A 17,647-nucleotide genomic window follows, 5' to 3' on the forward strand; every position below is an offset into this window, starting at 1 on the left:
TTTCTAGTTTGAGATGTCCTGTCTATTTAAACATTGTTGAGAGTTGCCCAATTTCCACATGGCAGCTACTTGCCAAACAAGTTTTTCAATGAAAAAACGCTTAAAACACCACCGAGTATAAATCTGGCAAAATACCAAACTATCACCTATATTTGTTTCCCATTAACAACGATCTCTATAGTTTTCTATAATTTAAGCTGATAGATTTTGCCTGTGAATAAAAACTACAAAAATGTTGCTCAGTTTATTGGAACGTGTCTTTCGTCGAGCGATCTGATTGGACATCCGACGCTCATGCGAGTCGCGTCAAACGCTAAGCTCCTCCCCCCGACGTTGAGTCAAGTCTGGTCCAGCGACACTCAGTAACCGTTCAGAGTGGAGAGCAGCGGAGCGGCGGCTACAACTCTGTCAACTCCTGTACATTTACCCAGAGCACGGATTCCTCCTCAGGCAGCCGCACCAGGTGAATAATACAACTCATATATATGACTGTAGACTGTTATCGCCGTTGTTTTGTCTTGTTTCAAGCTGTTACATTTCACTTTCTCAACGTAACGTTAGCTCCGCTCTGAATGTAACCTGCCAGCTAGCAGCTTTGCTATCCAGCTAATTCTGGCTGTCAAAACAACAGAGAGAAGCATAATCTGCTAGCCAGCGAGAAGAGCACGGCTTTGTTTTGTCTTTACGAACCATTGTTACTCATGTGGAGGCAGTATCTGGCATATTTAAAGGCAGATAGGTCGATGTGTGACGCTGTCAAAATAAGCACGGGCTCTGTTAAAGAGTTATGTGGCTTCTTTCGGATGTGGCAGCTCTTGTTAGCGGACTAGCCTGCTCGCTAGCTCGGTGTAAACAAACCATCACCGTAGCCTGCCGATGGGGCTGCAGTCTGCTTCTTATCTTGTATCACAGCTTGTGTCAAATGCAAGGTGGAATATATTTTTCTCCCCAACGTAAGGATGAACAAATAAAAATGCCCCTTCGCGTATGTCTTGTGTTGGAAGTGCACGCATTGTGGCTGTCAACAAGAAGGTAGTCTGGCTGGAGTTTGGGTTTTCTTTGTCTTGATTGCTCGCCAGTGTTGTTTTGACTCCTGGGTACTCTGAGTTTAGGGAACTGATTTGTGTGGCTCAGTTTGCTGCTGCGTATATGCTTTTTAGGCTATTTATAAAGGGTTAAGATATTCTGATTGTCCTATTTGCAAAAAAACACGCAATTAGCTGCGGTTAAGGCTAATCACTTGGTTCAGCTTTGTCCATTTAGTGTCTAAGTGTATGTTTAGCTTTTTGCTTCTCGCTTTGTTGTCTTTTAATGATGTTTGAATTTAGAAAAAAGCCCGGCTAATGTCAGCGACATGCAGTGTTTTTTAAACATATTTTTAAATGATTTGTGACATATATACCTCCCATCAAGTCAATGCCGCATTTTTGTTTCTGTAATAAACAAATGATCTTCTTTTGTAAATAAGTAAACATAAGTTGATTTCCCGTTGTTGAACCTCGTTTTATGTAAATCTGATGGTGCAGAAAACCATTCATTATTTGGTTAATGTGTTGAACAGTGGCTCAACTCTTTACCCAGCATTAACTACTCTTGAAATAATTATGATGGTTACTGCAAATGGGACTTATAAAAGTGGTTTGTTAGCTATCAGTCATCATCAGCAGACAATACTGAAAAACATGGCAGTTGCTGTAGTAATTTACCAGTCCTTCACTTGCCACAACTGAGTATTATTTTATATTTTAGCTGTAAAGAAACAATAGTACAGAAAGAGTAACTAAACTGTGGAGTGTTAAATTCTGATTTTATTGTTACATAATATTTGTTTTTTGCTGTATATTGTGTATGCCCAGCCCATGTCCATGTGCTTCTGACTGCCACAAAGCATGAGGTCATCTCATAAATATTTTATGGGCTGGGTAGCTGATAGCTTTTTTGTCTTGAACCCAAACTTTAACTGTACCAAAACACTTGCAGCCACCCTTTAACTTGAGACTAGCACATGGATATTTCATGAAACACTGCCTGCTTCTTCTTTTTAAATAGTTTCTAAAATATTTTTTTTGTGCTTTTTTATTGCCTTTTATGCATTTCTTCAGTTTTGCATTTTTAATCACTGTCTTCTTGTGCAGCTCCACCCTTTGGGACTTAACTGTGTCATTGCTTCTTAGTATAAGTTTTGCACCTTTAACAACACCAAAAGTGTTATCTGCAAACAGATTTATGCTCACTCATACCTGCTGTTATCCTCAAGTTTCAAGCACCTGTGCTTGTCAGTGTTACTTCGTGTCAGAGCCCATAAATGGCTGCAAAACAGGAGCGTGCATTATTTTTATATTTAGTGTGTACCATAGCAAAACAAGTTGTGTACAAAGCACAGCACCACACCAGAAGCTTACCGCATTCATTTCTCTAACATGTGTCTCATACGTTTTATTTTCATCCAACCAGGAAATTTGCTGTAATTTCCTGTTGGTTGATTTGTAGTTATACAATGAATACATCCAGTGCTTGAGTTCTGTGCACCAACTCTCGCTCTGGTAGACATGGCTATTGAGCAATACGTCATATTTTTACTGGAAGTACAACTCTCTCGAGATTTTAATGTATAATGAAGTCAGTCTTTGACAGTGTGCCAGGCAGAACAGCTAAACATAGCTTCTAAGAATAGTAGAGATCTGTCATTGCTAAGATGATTGATCATAAGACAGAGTAGCTACTCTCTCTTTCTGTTTTATTCCCCTTCTTTTTCTTGCTTTTTTCTTTGTCTCACAAATTTCAAAACAGGCGTGTGACTGTGTGTATGTGTTGTGTAAAAAAGCTAAAAAGAACAAAACAAGGCTTTGTTTGAAATGTTTTTTTATGTTGTTGTCTAAATAAGCATGTACAGACACTACAACACTTGCAATACACTCAGATGAATACACCTATTACGAGGTAATTATCCATAGACACAGTAAGCATCTTACACTGTGAACATGTAAGAGTGTAAAGAGCATTTAAAGACATATGTTTGTGTCTGTTTGCGTGTGAGAGTTTACTGGAGTGTGTCTAAGCAGAAACATTTGTACATGCTTAAGTTGGCTTACAACGATCAGCCACAACATTAAAACCACATGCTTATCATTGTGTAGATCCCCCTCATCCCTGAAAACAGTTCTGATCAGTTGAGGCCTGGATCCTCCAAGATCTTTGAAGGTGTGCTTTGGTATCAGGCATCAAAACATTAGCAGCATAAGTTGAAAGTGGAGCCTCCGTGGATTGGACTTGTTTTTTCAGCACATTCAAAAAATTGGACTGAGATCTAGACAATTTGGAGACTGTCAACATTTTGAACCATTTTCCACCTTCCTAAAACTATTCCTGAACAGTTTTTGTGGTGTGACAGGAAGCATTATTCTGCGACCAAGGAATACAGCTGCCGTGACAGAGTGTATGCGGTCTGCAAAAATGTTCAGGTAGGTGATACATGTCAAAGCAGCATCCAAATGAATGCCAGGACCCAAGATCTCTCAACAGAGCATAGCCCAGAGCTTTACACTGCCACCACCAACTTGCCTTCTTTCTATGGGGCTTTCGGTTACCATCACTTCCCCAAGTAACTGATGTAATCACGCCCAGATGCCCTCCTAGCATAAAACCAAATGGAATCATGAAACCAGGCCACCTTCCACTGCTCCATGGTCTAGTTCACGTTCCCATTGTAGGCGCTTTCAGAGGTAGATGGGGGATTAGCATGGGACTGATCTGCGCCTATAAAGCCCCATATGCTGCAAGCAGCAATTCTCTATGTGTTCTTAGACAGTAGTTTGTGCTACAGTGGCTCTTCTGTGGGATCGGACCACACAGGTCAGTCGTGTTACCCTGTTGGCAGTTCACAGATTTTTGTTCCTCGGACCATGTTTGGTGGCAACACCCTACAAGATCTGCTGTTTTTGGAGATGCTCCAATTCAGTCATCTAGCCATCACAATTTGGCCCTTGTCAAATTTGCTTAGATTGTTATGCATCCCCATTTTTGCTGCTTCCAACACATCAGCTTGCTGCTTAATATATCCGACCCCTCAATATTCTGTATTATTCACTTCGCCTGTCAATGTTATTAATGTTGTGCCTAAATAGTTTATGCCTCTGTGTATATTTTCTCCAGGATCTTTGACTGTACATTCTTAAATACTACTAGAAGTGTCACTAGACTGATAGCAAAACTAATTTCAGTTATAATCAGTAATGTATGGTTAATTTACATAATTTACATACTGCTTGCAGCTTCTTATGTGAATACTTGCTCTTTTCACTTTTTTCTATGATATAATTCAAAATATATTTGTGCATTGGACAAAACAGGCAGTCTGAATTTGCCAAGTTGGAGTTTGGAAAATTATAATTATGAGTTGTTACTTTGTATGGCATATTATAAACCAAGCCTTTAATGAAATAATTGGAAAAAATAAACAGGTTAATTCAAGGTATCTAGTTATATCATCTCACATTCCCACAATAGCCTTGTGTAAAGAATATATAAATTATAGCAAATGAGCTGCTTCATGTTGCGGCAATAATTTTTAATAACAAGCAGACATATCCAGAGGTAATCTATTTTTATTGGAAGCAGCAACTCAACTCCTCATACTTGTAGGGAGCTAAGAAGAAAAACTGCAACTACACAGTCTGCTCCACATTGACGGGCTAAAGATAGCATATATCTAGTAGCTTTAGGTTTCTCTTCATTTTAGGGGACTATTTTTATCTTGATTTGACCCACCATTGTATTACCTCCTAGTGTTTGGAAACCACTTCATTTAGCTCCACTGTGCACATTGACCTTGTTTTGGTCAGCTTTGTGCTCTGATGGTTTGTGGTGATTTGGTATCAATCAGAGACTAAGAGCTCTCACTCTAGTTGTCTCTGACTTGTAATTTGGACAGGATGTAGCCTCAGTATTATGCACTTGGAGCTCTAAAACATTTATGTAATTTCCCGGAAAGATTTGTTATGTTAAATGATTTTCTGCTCCTCTGCATTTTCCAATTTCATTGTGCTCAGAGTTGCTAGATCACTATCATATCGATTCTTTTAGGCTGCACCACCAATCAGCTGTAGAGAGCTGAACAAAAGGTGACGGGCGGTGTCAGCCATGTAGCTGTAGTGTACATGGATACTTCATGTGTGCCTTTACACACAGATCTATGGCAGTGGCTCCAAATGTTTTTGCCTTACAACCCCATTAAAACAATGCCTATTTGTTAGCCTACATCACTTATTATGACCAATATGAGTTATGAAAGAACATTTTGGCCCTCAGGCTCTACAATTTGATGGACCTTAGAGGCCTGGAGAGGTAAAGCTGTCCAGTATTTCACATCATGTGGCTGTTCCATAACCCCAGGTATGGACCCACTAATTTAAAATGCAGTGTCTGTGTGGATTGCTCTGGTTATAGGATTGCTATTTTTAACATCAGGTAACTTTTTTTTGTGAGTTGATATGCTCTGGCTCCTGCTAGCCTCAGTGAGCATCATTTTCTTTTTTGTGAAGAATAAATAGCCTGTTTAACTGTTGAACTATGTTGTGAAAATATCAGAAAGGTTGTTTGTTTGCTTGAGTTTATCCATCCATCCATCATCTATACACCGCTTAATCCTCATTAGGGTCGCGGGGGGGCTGGAGCCTATCCCAGCTGACTCAGGTGAAGGCAGGGGACACCCTAGACAGGTCGCCAGTCTGTCGCAGGGCTACATACAAAGACAAACAATCACTCTCACATTCACACCTACAGGCAATTTAGAATGATCAATTAACCTCAGCATATTTTTGGACTGTGGGAGGAAGCCGGAGTACCCGGAGAAAACCCACGCATGCACAGGGAGAACATGCAAACTCCATGCAGAAAGATCCCGGGAAAGCCGGGACGCGAACCAGGGATCTTCTCGCTGCAAGGCGAAAGTGCTAACCACTACGCCACTGTGCAGCCCGCTTGAGTTTATTTCATATCAAATTAAACATTTGCTGATGAAAAACTCTTCCATCTCCCCTGGAGAAGTACGGCTTACTATATCATAACACTAGCATAATACTGTTGCTGTGTATATTGTGTATTTCCAAGTACCACCTTGTCTATCAAGCATGTCTGTGTATAGTCATGTGGTAACTGTGCTGTGTGTGCATGGTGAAGCAGAGAACGTGTGTGTGTGTGTGTGTGTGTGTGTGTGTGTGTGTGTGTGTGTGTGTGTGTGTGTGTGCGTGTGTGCGTGTGTGCGTGTGTGCGTGTGTGTGCGCGTGTGCGCGTGTGCGCGTGCGCGTGTGCGCGTGTGCACTTTGTTCACGTCACACTGGTTGTCTTTGTTTAGCTCTCTATCATAAGACTGTTGGCAGCTGCATCAGAAACTCACTGTTGTATCAGGACTTAAGGGTCACCAGTGGACACACACTTTACTCACACACTTTGGATATCACGTTAAGTTTCGAAGTGATCTAACAGAATACTAGATTGTTATAATTCTCAACTGGTTTGTGCAGGACTTGAAAAAAGCAGTTAAGATTTTGTGTGATATAAATAAATAATAATAATAAAAAAACATTAAACACTGGCTGGTAAAGTGTGGGATGTCTTCTGCAATTTCCCCAAAAAGCTAACTCCACCCATGTAAAGCTACAAGTAGGTTAAAACAAACCCTTGCAATTATTTGCTCTGACTAGCTTTCATCTGTAGCTGTTAGGAGACAAGAGGATCAAAGGTGTGTTTTCAGTAATATCATAGTTAGGTGGGCATGTATATGTTGGTTACGTTTAAGTGCAGGTCTCAGTACAACCACATAGTTCCAGTGAACAGTAAAAGTAGTCATGTGGTCTGCAAAAGCAGGTTTAAATCACTGTAAAGCTGCCCCACGTACAAAGGGAGGCCTATTCACCGACCCCCTGCCAGCAGAACACACACAGCATAAAGCACAATGCCGCGAACTGCCCTGCCAAATGAAGAGTTTAACTTCAGAGTGACAAAACCAATATTTGTAAAAGCAAATGCTAAGTCTGCACCTGGTAAATATTTAAAGGGACACAGTAAAAGCACACTGGGTAGACCTTAGTTGACAAAACAGCAGGTAACAGTAGTTAATTGATGCACTTGAAAATGGAGAAAAATTATTTTAATTTTATCTTTCTGCAAGACGAATAGATTTGAAGTTATTTCAGTGCAGAGGCGGCCACTGGGACACCAACTGCAAAAAATAGAGCTAAGTTTTTGACGTCAATACTATATGCCTGACTAAGCAAGGTCAGGGGCTTAAGATGTTGACAATTTAATGAAATGAGTCTTCACCAGCTCTGAAAAATTCCTGCGCTGATTACTATACTCCCACACATACCTGACTCCAAACACTATTACCGACTCTCACTCACCCTGACTTTTCACAAATCTGTATTTTTTTACTAGTGCTTACGTTAACAAGGAGTTAAAGCAGAAATCAACTGACCAACAAAACATGACATCAGATAAGTGACACCGTGTCGTTTAAAGTGCACTTTCCAAAATGTGTTATCACAAGCAGTCTTTATCTCATGTAATGAGTTTGTGGCTTTTGGACTGATATGATGACAGCAAAAGTGCTTTTCCCTGTCAAAGGTCGCTGTTTTAATATGCATTTAAATAAGTTATCATGGCTCCTTTTAAAGAAAACTGATAACATTGCCACAAAAGCTGATACACTGCAGTGAAAGAGATAAAAAAGACTTAATCAGAAAACTATGACTAGATTAATTTGATAAATGCTCAATGCTCACAGTTAAATGTGCAATCACAAAATGTATCTGCTTAAATATGCACCTTTTTAGCACTATTTCCTTAACCTATTAAGAATTTGGTAAAGTAAACTTAAATTTAAATAAGCATGTTAGATGCTTATTAAGCTTAGGTATTTGGGTTCAGACGACTTTGACGTGGGAAAACTTGTTTGTGAAACATGTTTATGGGTAGAGATAAGATACAGATCAGTGCAACTGGTTTTTTAACTGATAGGTCTGTGTAACCTGTTTTTACGAGCTCTGTTAGCCAATGACTTCATCTGTTTAACTTGAAAAACCAGGGCGGAAGCTCAATGTCCAATCTCACCTGCTGAAACGCAATAAGATAAGATAAGTCCTTTATTTCTCCCCACGCCAGGGGAAATTTACATTGTTACAGCAGCTTATGTAGCAATAGACATAGTAATAGGAATAAAATAATAATAGAACAGTAGTAATAATATTTACAATATATACAGGGGTGAGAGATGAGGATGAAATAGTACAGTATTGACACACTGTAAGACAATGACAGTATAAAGTGGCTTAAAAAAAAAAGGATTGGTTTAAGAAAGGTGGCCTACTTTTAGTGTTAGATCAAACCTAGTGATTGTAAACCATTTGTAGCTGTCAGTTTTTTGGTCAGTCTTATGTCATCCTTAGCCATTGCATAATGTAAATACTATGTATGAGAGAGAAATTAAGGAGAATGTTGGCACTTCTTCTTATGTAAAACACTGTTTGTTTTGTAACCCTGTATGAAAGGGAGAGTAACGACATAGCAGGTGACACGCTACGGGCCATACCTGATGGAGTGACTCAGACACTGAGCGCATGTTGAAGGGAAAAAGTCATGCAGTTTGACAGCCAGTAACACTCACAACTCACAAACCAGTAGCGGCAATGATGGAACAGGGATGCTGAACAGTGCTGTAGTACCGGATAAACTTCCTTCCTCCGTCAAGTCTTTCTTAAAATCCTCAGTCTCAGGCTGTGTTGTCATTGAAATGTGTCGTAAACAGCCCAGACATTTGCTGATGAAAGGGTGGGAAAGGGAGGATCAAAGGTGTGTTTTCAGTAATATCATAGTTAGGTGGGCATGTATATGTTGGTTACGTTTAAGTGCAGGTCTCAGTACAACCACATAGTTCCAGTGAACAGTAAAAGTAGTCATGTGGTCTGCAAAAGCAGGTTTAAATCACTGTAAAGCTGCCCCACGTACAAAGGGAGGCCTATTCACCGACCCCCTGCCAGCAGAACACACACAGCATAAAGCACAATGCCGCGAACTGCCCTGCCAAATGAAGAGTTTAACTTCAGAGTGACAAAACCAATATTTGTAAAAGCAAATGCTAAGTCTGCACCTGGTAAATATTTAAAGGGACACAGTAAAAGCACACTGGGTAGACCTTAGTTGACAAAACAGCAGGTAACAGTAGTTAATTGATGCACTTGAAAATGGAGAAAAATTATTTTAATTTTATCTTTCTGCAAGACGAATAGATTTGAAGTTATTTCAGTGCAGAGGCGGCCACTGGGACACCAACTGCAAAAAATAGAGCTAAGTTTTTGACGTCAATACTATATGCCTGACTAAGCAAGGTCAGGGGCTTAAGATGTTGACAATTTAATGAAATGAGTCTTCACCAGCTCTGAAAAATTCCTGCGCTGATTACTATACTCCCACACATACCTGACTCCAAACACTATTACCGACTCTCACTCACCCTGACTTTTCACAAATCTGTATTTTTTTACTAGTGCTTACGTTAACAAGGAGTTAAAGCAGAAATCAACTGACCAACAAAACATGACATCAGATAAGTGACACCGTGTCGTTTAAAGTGCACTTTCCAAAATGTGTTATCACAAGCAGTCTTTATCTCATGTAATGAGTTTGTGGCTTTTGGACTGATATGATGACAGCAAAAGTGCTTTTCCCTGTCAAAGGTCGCTGTTTTAATATGCATTTAAATAAGTTATCATGGCTCCTTTTAAAGAAAACTGATAACATTGCCACAAAAGCTGATACACTGCAGTGAAAGAGATAAAAAAGACTTAATCAGAAAACTATGACTAGATTAATTTGATAAATGCTCAATGCTCACAGTTAAATGTGCAATCACAAAATGTATCTGCTTAAATATGCACCTTTTTAGCACTATTTCCTTAACCTATTAAGAATTTGGTAAAGTAAACTTAAATTTAAATAAGCATGTTAGATGCTTATTAAGCTTAGGTATTTGGGTTCAGACGACTTTGACGTGGGAAAACTTGTTTGTGAAACATGTTTATGGGTAGAGATAAGATACAGATCAGTGCAACTGGTTTTTTAACTGATAGGTCTGTGTAACCTGTTTTTACGAGCTCTGTTAGCCAATGACTTCATCTGTTTAACTTGAAAAACCAGGGCGGAAGCTCAATGTCCAATCTCACCTGCTGAAACGCAATAAGATAAGATAAGTCCTTTATTTCTCCCCACGCCAGGGGAAATTTACATTGTTACAGCAGCTTATGTAGCAATAGACATAGTAATAGGAATAAAATAATAATAGAACAGTAGTAATAATATTTACAATATATACAGGGGTGAGAGATGAGGATGAAATAGTACAGTATTGACACACTGTAAGACAATGACAGTATAAAGTGGCTTAAAAAAAAAGGATTGGTTTAAGAAAGGTGGCCTACTTTTAGTGTTAGATCAAACCTAGTGATTGTAAACCATTTGTAGCTGTCAGTTTTTTGGTCAGTCTTATGTCATCCTTAGCCATTGCATAATGTAAATACTATGTATGAGAGAGAAATTAAGGAGAATGTTGGCACTTCTTCTTATGTAAAACACTGTTTGTTTTGTAACCCTGTATGAAAGGGAGAGTAACGACATAGCAGGTGACACGCTACGGGCCATACCTGATGGAGTGACTCAGACACTGAGCGCATGTTGAAGGGAAAAAGTCATGCAGTTTGACAGCCAGTAACACTCACAACTCACAAACCAGTAGCGGCAATGATGGAACAGGGATGCTGAACAGTGCTGTAGTACCGGATAAACTTCCTTCCTCCGTCAAGTCTTTCTTAAAATCCTCAGTCTCAGGCTGTGTTGTCATTGAAATGTGTCGTAAACAGCCCAGACATTGACCAAAATAGACTAAAAATAGAGATTCATGTTGCACTTTAATTCATTGGCATCTGTCTTCAGTTAGGTGCTCAGTACGTTCCCCATCACTTCTGAGAGCTTGCTTGTTACTCTCTGATATAATTCTTTATTTTTTTGCAAAGAAAGAACAAAAATCTTGTTTATCAGTCTGTCAAGCAAATTCATAAGGAAGTAGCTTGCAATAAAACAATAAGGCACAGTTGGATGACAGTTTGAAAAAGATGTATCCACTTAGTTATGTTGTTCACTTGTGTGAAATTAAATAAAAATGCCAGAACATGGATGTTACCTATCTCTTCCCCTTGCCTGTCTTGCCACATTTCTCTCTCTAGCCAGCCTGAAACAGTTTCCAGTCTGTCTACGTGTCTGAAATTGGCTTTTATTTTTGCAGTAGATGGAGCACCAGCACAGTGCTCGTACTATGCTGCGTAACCTTTGTCCTACATTTGCTTTTTGCTGAATGAAAATAAAGGAAACACTGCTTACCTTCACATAGTCTATGACCTACAACTTAGTGGGGCATTACACAAACACCCACGCACTCATGCAGTCCTCAGGCATAGTTGCCTGTCTGACAACAAGATGATGCTGTAAAGCAGGTTTAGTGAATCATATTTTCTGACCTTCCTTAACATCTTTTCTTGCTTCACTCCTTCTTTTTCTCATTTATTTTGCAGAAGTGAATCTTTCACCCACTTCTGTCCACTGCCCTTGTCTGCAGTGAACTTCCTGATAAAACGCATTTTCTGTCCCTGGTTCCCTGGACCAAACAGCTCATGTTTGCAACATTTTTCACAGCATTCACCATCATTTAGGTCTCCTGCCAAAGCCCCATCCTCTATTACACATACTAATAGTTATGTTGGTAGGGGCAGTCTATAGTACACATGGTCATAGCTGCCATGAGTAAAGGGACCCTCAACCTAAATTGCGACCTCAGTGCACATTTTAAGAACCTGAAATGGGTACTTTTGCCTCTTTTTCATTTTACTTCCACTTTCTACAACTGCCATCGCTCATTCTTTTCCTTGAAAAGAGAAAGAAAAACAAGACCAAATCAATTCCCATTGACACATCTCCCCAGTTTTCAGTTGTTCTTATTTCCTTTCTTTCCTCAGTTGTTTTCTCTTTTTATCTGAGTTCCTGGTGGGTTTCTTTGTCGGTTTCAGGGATTGATTTTTCGAGCAGCTACTTCACTCCTTTACACTGACAACGGCCGTCTCCACACTGCTTTGGCGTGTAGTCAGCTGTCTATTATTCTAATTTGTGAGACAAGGAGTAAGATGGTTACAGCGAGTATGAGGGAATGCTGGGCACAAGCCCATGCCTGTGAATAAGTGACCTGTAGACTGTTAAGATGCTAATGTTAGCGTGATGACATGTAGTAACCATTCTTCTCTGAGCGTAGATTTGTCTAGCAGGAATTTAGGAATTAAATGTAGTATCTGCATGAACTGATGTGTTAAGCTGAAATCTATCACCTGCCGGTATCTTTAAAGCCCCCAAATTAACTGTTAATGTTATTTTTAAATCTCTGAAAAAAATAATAGTAAAAGTGCCTGTTTTAAGTTGTAATGCTAAGTTAAGCTTTGCTGCTGGATGTAGCTTCATATACCATGCACACACAAGTAGCATTGACCTCCTCATTCAGTTCTCAGCAAAAAAGCTAATAAGCATGCTTCCCAGAAATGTTCCTTTTAAAGTAATTTATCTATTAGGATTTAAAGAAAAGATAATTGTTCTGTGGGTGTCTTTGCATTTTAGTTCAGTGAAAAGTTTAGTGACATGCAAAGCTGCACAATGAAAACCGGCAGATTAGAGAGTGACTTCGCGAGCGCAGTGATGTACTGGTTAGAGAGATTGCTTTTTGAATAGATGACCGCAGGTTTGATCTCCTCCAAAGCCAATCAGTAATGTTCACGGTCCCATTCTAGTGGCCCTGCAAGAAGCTGAAGCTCTGCCTCTTCCCTTAATAATAAATAATTCTTTACAACAGCATCTGCTACATGTAGGGCACCTACAACTGCTTTAAGGGTGCTTTCACACCTACGTCTTTTAGTCCGCTTAAAGCGGACTGGAGTCCGCAACACCTGCAAGTACGGTTCGTTTGGGCTGATGTGAAAGCATACCAGATTTTTTTGGTTCGGACTAACGAACCGCACCGAGACCACCTTCGGGAGGTGGTCTCGGTCCGCTTCTATGTGAACTCCAGTTCGGTTCGCTCCTGGTGAGAACACAAACCTGTCTCCATTCGGACCACTTGATGGCGCAGCAGACTTTTTGGTCTACGGGAGCTTCCGTAGCAACCTGCACAGGGAATTTTACGCCAATCAGCGTACACCTACGTCATCGTAAACGCCTTGTTTTGTAAACAGCGCCGCCAAACGACTGGGGGGAGATATAACATTAATTGGAGTAGGTTCGGCTGCACAGTGGCGTAGTGGTTAGCACTTTCGCCTTGCAGCAAGAAGATCCCTGGTTCGCGTCCCGGCTTTCCCGGGATCTTTCTGCATGGAGTTTGCATGTTCTCCCTGTACATGCGTGGGTTCTCTCCGGGTACTCCGGCTTCCTCCCACAGTCCAAAAATATGCTGAGGTTAATTGATTACTCTAAATTGCCCGTAGGTGTGAATGTGTGAGTGATTGTTTGTCTATATATGTAGCCCTGCGACAGACTGGCGACCTGTCTAGGGTGTCCCCTGCCTTCGCCCGAGTCAGCTGGGATAGGCTCCAGCACCCCCCGCGACCCTAGTGAGGATTAAGCGGTGTATAGATAATGGATGGATGGATGGAGTAGGTTCACCTGCGAAAACACTGGTGTGAATGCGAACCGAACCAGTTGAAAATAGCAACATTGTAACAACTTTTGGGTCCAAACGAACCACTTTAGCGGACTAACAGGTGTGAAAGCACCCTCAGAAAAGCTTTTAAATACACTATAGTGTAATAAACGAAGCAACCTTCCATCTGCTGTTTTATAAACCTGTGTAAACTTGGCATAGGTTAGGAATCAGTTCATCAGACACTAACATGCTGAGCAGATAAGATGTGCTCTGTGACACTACACTAAAAATAAACACAGTGTAAGAACAAAGTCAGAGCTGGAAAATTTTTCCAGTGTAGCACGAAAGTGTCTGATCAATTCGCTGGAACTTATATCCTCAAAACTTCTTAAAAACACATCTACATCCTTTAGCCTGACTGCTTGTGTTGATTGTGACAAAATGTCTCATAGGTAGTATTAATATTTAAAGATCAGTAATGTGCAATTTTATAATTTCCATTTCACGTCATGCTATCGCATCCTGTAAGACACATACTGTATTGTCAGCTGTAGTAGATACATGCACTCGCAGTATTGTGACTATTGACCTTTGGGTCAAATCAGTAGCATCAATATTAAAAGTTCAATAGCATCCATGGTTAAAGAACAATAATGTGTATTAATGGCATGGCTCCATTCACCTCAGGGATGGTTGATGATGTCAAGAGAATAAGATATCAATATTAAAACTGGGGTTCAGGGAGTATACTGAAAGATTATTGCTTTTCAAATTTTACAGTTTATACATATATTATAATATAGCTGACAGCATGCATTCAGAAATCTGCTCCGTTTCATCTGTTCAGGGAATGGTTGAAACGCACTGTCCACTGAGGAATTTCAATAAGGGGACGTGTTGCTCAAGGGTACACCAGAAGAGATATGAAATGAGAGTGCTGGTTTATTCCTTTCTCAGGCCAGGTTTACCCAGCAGGTCATCAGCCAGGCTCCTTCAGGCTGCTGCTGTTTTTATCCGGTGTGTTCGTTCCTGTGTCTGCCCCTAAGGTTGAAGTGTCACTGAGGGCCAGGTTGACGTTATTTTCTGAGCTGCTATAATTTGCAGGAAACAAAGCAGATGGTAAACTTGTCTCTGTGATTGCTTTGTTTCATGGGGGATTTAGTGTGGAAAATGACTGAACCTCACACTGGCACTTTAATAGAGGGAAAGAGGGGTGTATACAACATTCACAAGGCTTTTATGAGCCAAGAAAATTGTGATCATAGATTTACACGACATGGAACATCTTGATGAGTCACCCTGCATCCTGTTGTCGACAGACATTTTGTGTCAGCTGTTCTCTCAGAACTGAAACTTCTGTGAAGTTGGCTTGGACCATGGGAAACCCCATTTGGTTTGGGTGTGTAAAAACAATCATTTTTCTCCTCTCCTGTCCGTATCTTATATTCCATCACAGTCATTTTTTTATCTCAACATGGAGTCAGAACAGTGTGTTCTGTCTGCTTTGCCTCTGTTGTTGTGCAGCTGTTTTGTGTCAGTAACGCCAATGAACATGTGTCCTCATGTGTTTTGTGATTTTGACTCTGCAGGCAGCTTGAAAAATCAAACTACAGTACGCCAAGTTTTATTCACCTAAGCAGATGTTGTCAGCTATCCAACATCTATTAATGGTCATTTATTTTCCCACAAGGTGTGTACTTTGTATCTGTGGGGATCTGTAACTCACGACTGATCAATAGATGATACATTATATTGCCAAAAGTATTTGCTCACCTGCCTTGACTCGCATATGAACGTAAGTGATATCCCATTCCTAATCCATAGGGTTCAATATGACGTCGGTCCACCCTGTGCAGCTATAACAGCTTCAACTCTTTTGGGAAGGCTGTCCACAAGGTTTAGGAGTGTGTTTATGGGAATTTTTGTCCATTCTTCCAGAAGCACATTTGTGAGGTCACACACTTATGTTGGACCAGAAGGTCTGGCTCTCAGACTCCGCTCTAATTCATCCCAAAGGTGTTCTGTCAGGTTGAGGTCAGGACTCTGTGCAGGCCAGTCAAGTTCATCCACACCAGACTCTGTCATCCATGTCTTTATGGACCTTGCTTTGTGCACTGGTGCACAGTCATGTTGGAAGAGGAAGGGGCCAGCTCCAAACTGTTCCCACAAAGTTGGGAGCATGGAATTGTCCAAAATGTCTTGGTATGCTGAAGCATTCAGAGTTCCTTTCACTGGAACTAAGGGGCCAAGCCCAGCTCCTGAAAAACAACCCCACACCATAATCCCCCCTCCACCAAACTTTACACTTGGCACAATGCAGTCTGACAAGTATTGTTCTCCTGGCAACTGCCAAACCCAGACTCATCCATCAGATTGCCTGATGGAGAAGCGCGATTCGTCACTCCAGAGAACGCGTCTCCACTGCTCTAGAGTCCGGTGGCGGCGTGCTTTACACCACTGCATCCAACGCTTTGCATTGCACTTGGTGATGTATGGCTTGGATGCAGCTGCTCGGCCATGGAAACCCATTCCATGAAGCTCTCTGCTGAAGCACTGTTCTTGAGCTAATCTGAAGGCCACATGAAGTTTGAAGGTCTGTAGCGATTGACTCTGCAGAAAGTTGGAGACCTCTTGGCACTATGCTCCTCAGCATCTGCTGACCCCGCTCTGTCAGTTTACGTGGCCTACCACTTCATGACTGAGTTGCTGTCATTCCCAAACACTTCCACTTTCTTATAATACAGCTGACAGTTGACTGTGGAATATTTAGGAGAGAGGAAATGTCACAACAGGATTTGTTGCACAGGTGGCATCCTATCACAGTTCCACGCTGGAATTCACTGAGCTCCTGAGAGCGACCCATTCTTTTACAAATGTTTGTAAAAGCAGTCTGCATGCCTAGGTGCTTGATTTTATACACCTGTGGCCATGGAAGTGATTGGAACACCTGATTCTGATTATTTGGATGGGTGAGTGAATACTTTTAGCAATATAGTGTATTTAGGGCTGTCACGATCCCGAAACGTTAGTTGATGATTAGTTGTCATACAGGTAATTGTGATTAATGATTTAATTGTCTTTTTCTGATCATTTTATTGATATACAGGTGAATGTAAACAATTCTAACAATAACGCTAAATAATTGCGGTCAGCTCAAATAGAAACAATCAGGCAAATATGTAATGATTGTGACAGGCCGAACTCTATAATAACAGTGTTTCAAAAGACGTGAAATCGATGGGAAAGTATAAAAGATGCAGCTTGTAGTGATGAAGAATTTTCACCTTAGTCCGTAGTTCCCCTCAACTTTACTGAGATATATAGTGTGTTTCACGCCTCATACAGGGGAATTTAGTACTGAGGTTCCCGCTCACCACTGTCATAGTGGCAGAACCACACATCACAAAACTTCTCAGCTTTTTATATTGTCAGGAGAACTGTTTGTTCTTGTGTGGCAATCAGGCTACAAGACTATTATCCTGGGAACTCACTTCAGCTGCAAAAATGCCCATAAAAAGTAGTTTATTCCCCTTATTCTTTAGCTAATAAGGAGCCTGAGTGAAATCTAACTCTTCATCATGACAGAAAATGAGGGTGCGGCTTCACAAGAAATAGTGTGTGTAAAATTTTCTCAAATAGTCGATCGGGGAGAAGGAGAAAGGAGAGAGATTGATTGGACAATTTCTGGGGGGAGAAGCGTTTGATTTCGATTTGGGAACTCGCCCACCGGCCAGTCAGCTCAAATAGTCTTCTTCATCATCTTTTCAGCATAGAATAGTGTCACTGTCTTGTGGTCAATATCATGGGTTATGAAACTCCCTTTCTCGTGTGGCTGTAATGATTTTCTCTGTCATTTCCTCTTTTTTTCTTGCATGTTGTTTCTCTACCCTTTTTCTTTTAACATGACAATGTTGCTTCACCACC

The 17,647-nt window shown here is 40.6% G+C and overlaps 1 protein-coding gene across 1 annotated transcript in view; it reads left to right on the plus strand.

Annotated features, from left to right (window-relative positions):
- Positions 1 to 349: 349 nt before the first annotated feature.
- Positions 350 to 17,647, plus strand: part of adipor2 (adiponectin receptor 2) — a 39,622-nt gene continuing 22,324 nt past the window's right edge. The window contains exon 1 of the mRNA XM_023278305.3: positions 350 to 463. The gene's annotated coding sequence lies outside the window, so the exon portion shown is untranslated. The remainder of the gene's footprint in view (positions 464 to 17,647) is intronic.

The sequence above is a fragment of the Amphiprion ocellaris genome, chromosome 21 (genome assembly GCF_022539595.1).
Source record: "Amphiprion ocellaris isolate individual 3 ecotype Okinawa chromosome 21, ASM2253959v1, whole genome shotgun sequence".
NCBI lineage: Eukaryota > Metazoa > Chordata > Actinopteri > Pomacentridae > Amphiprion > Amphiprion ocellaris.